Source organism: Macrotis lagotis, chromosome 1, assembly GCF_037893015.1.
Source record: "Macrotis lagotis isolate mMagLag1 chromosome 1, bilby.v1.9.chrom.fasta, whole genome shotgun sequence".
Taxonomy (NCBI): domain Eukaryota; kingdom Metazoa; phylum Chordata; class Mammalia; order Peramelemorphia; family Peramelidae; genus Macrotis; species Macrotis lagotis.
In genome coordinates, this window is record NC_133658.1 from 366,492,002 (window position 1) to 366,494,031 (window position 2,030).

Genomic DNA, 2,030 nt, shown 5'->3' on the forward strand with positions numbered 1-2,030 from the left:
CTTTTTCTTATGAATTTGAAATGTTTCTTACATTTTTTGTATGAGACCTTTATAAGAGAAATGATGAAAAGATTACTTTCTTCCTGTATGTTGGTTTCATTACTAATTTTAGCTGTATTTGCTTTGTTGGTACACATTTTTTTTTAAAAAAATTATGTATTGCCCATTTTATTCTCTATGATTATGTTTATCCTTTTTCTCATCATTAACTTCCTATTCATAGATCTGAAAGATAATTTCTTCTTTACTCTTCTAATTGTTTTCTTGATGTATCTAAACACTCTTTTTGTTTGTTTTTGGTTTTTTTTAGTTTTTGCAAGGCAATGGGGTTAAGTGGCTTGCCCAAAGCCACACAGCTAGGCAATTGTTAAGTGTCTGAGGCTGGATTTGAACTCAGGTACTCCTGACTCCAAGGCTAGTGTTCGATCCACTGCACCACCTAGCCACCCCTAAACACTCTTTTTTATCTAAACAATTTGTCCCCTGAAACTTAACTTTATATATGTGTGTGTGTGTGTGTGTGTGTGTGTGTGTGTGTGTGTGTGTAATATATATATGGTAATATGATGCTTTATAATTCATTTCTCTCAGTCCGTTTTCCAGTTTTCTCAGCTATACCTGCAATAGCACCTTTCTTTGGGTTTAGAAAGCACTATACTTATTATATTTATCTCTTTATGTTTTGTACCTAATAAGTTCTACTGATCAAGCTCCCAACTTTTTTAACTTAAACCAAATATTTTGATAATTGCTTTGTAATCTAGGTTGAGACTTGATTTAAGAGTCTTTCCTTCTCTAAAAAAAAAATAATTCGCTTAATAGATGAAATGTTCCAGGTACTTGTCCTTGGTCCTGTGCTCTTTAACAATAATAATGTTTGTCCTTCATTTTCAAAGAAGACCACAATATCAGGGAGGGGATGCCATGACAGAAACATGAATTATATTTGAGTGATGGGGGTGCTGTCCTAAGTCACCAGCCTCACTTTTTCCTACAGAATCATCTGGGTCGTGCTCATTTTGACAGCACATATACTAAAATTGGAATGATACAGAGATTAGCATGACCCCTGTGAAAAGATGACATGCAAATTCATGAAGAATCATCTGCGTCCAGTGGCCAGATATGAATCAGGATGTCTGGGGATGAACCTGGAGGTGAGGCAGTCAGAATTATATGACTTGCCCAAGATCACACAGCTAGTAAGAGTCAAGTGTATGAGGCTGAATTCACTGTCCTCAAGACCAGTGCTCTATGATCTGCACCACCTAATTGCCCTTAACTTCAACATGTTCTTTAACATGTACATTCATCAATAATTTAGATAACAGCATAGATAGTATAGGTATACCTACCCAATTTTTAGATGACTCAAAATTAGAAGAATCAGCTAATACTTAACAGGTGCAGGATCCAAAATAATCTAATGAGCTAGAGCACTAGGACAAATCTAATTAGGTTAAATGTAATATGAATTATTGTAAAATCTACTACTTGAGTTAAACAATCATGGTCCATGTTGGGGTCACTGAGGAGGTATTATAGACCAGTTTACATGTAAAAGGACTGAAGATTTTAAAGGACTGAAGTTTTATAGGAGTCAAAAGAATATCATAGCCCCAAAATGAGTACAAAATAATCTACACTGTTCTGAGAAGCATAACATCTAAAACTTGAGTGGTGATAGTGCCACTCTGCTCTACTCTACTCAGTGTACAAATGAAATATTGTATTCAATTATGGAAGCCACATTTTAAAAAGGACAAATCTTGAGATCGTGCCAGAGGAGGATGAACAGGAGGCAAAGGAATGTTTGGAGAAGACTAAAGGGGCAGGGAACATGACGGTTGTCTTCAAATATTGTGATGTTTATTGTATGGAAGGATTGTACTTCTGTTTGGTTTTGATTGAATTTAATAAGAAATTCTTCCTAACAGTAGAACTATCTAGAAATAGAATGGGCCACCCCATAGGAAATGGGTTCTCCCTCACTAGAGGCTATCAACAAAAGCTGTTTCTAGTTAAATTTG

General features: G+C 35.4%; 1 non-coding gene across 1 annotated transcript; it reads left to right on the plus strand.

The window, feature by feature from the left end:
- The first annotated feature begins 1,010 nt into the window (after positions 1–1,010).
- On the plus strand, positions 1,011–1,114 carry LOC141510541 (U6 spliceosomal RNA). The gene has a single exon (XR_012475009.1). It is a non-coding gene; the product is annotated as a U6 spliceosomal RNA (small nuclear RNA).
- Positions 1,115–2,030: the final 916 nt, after the last annotated feature.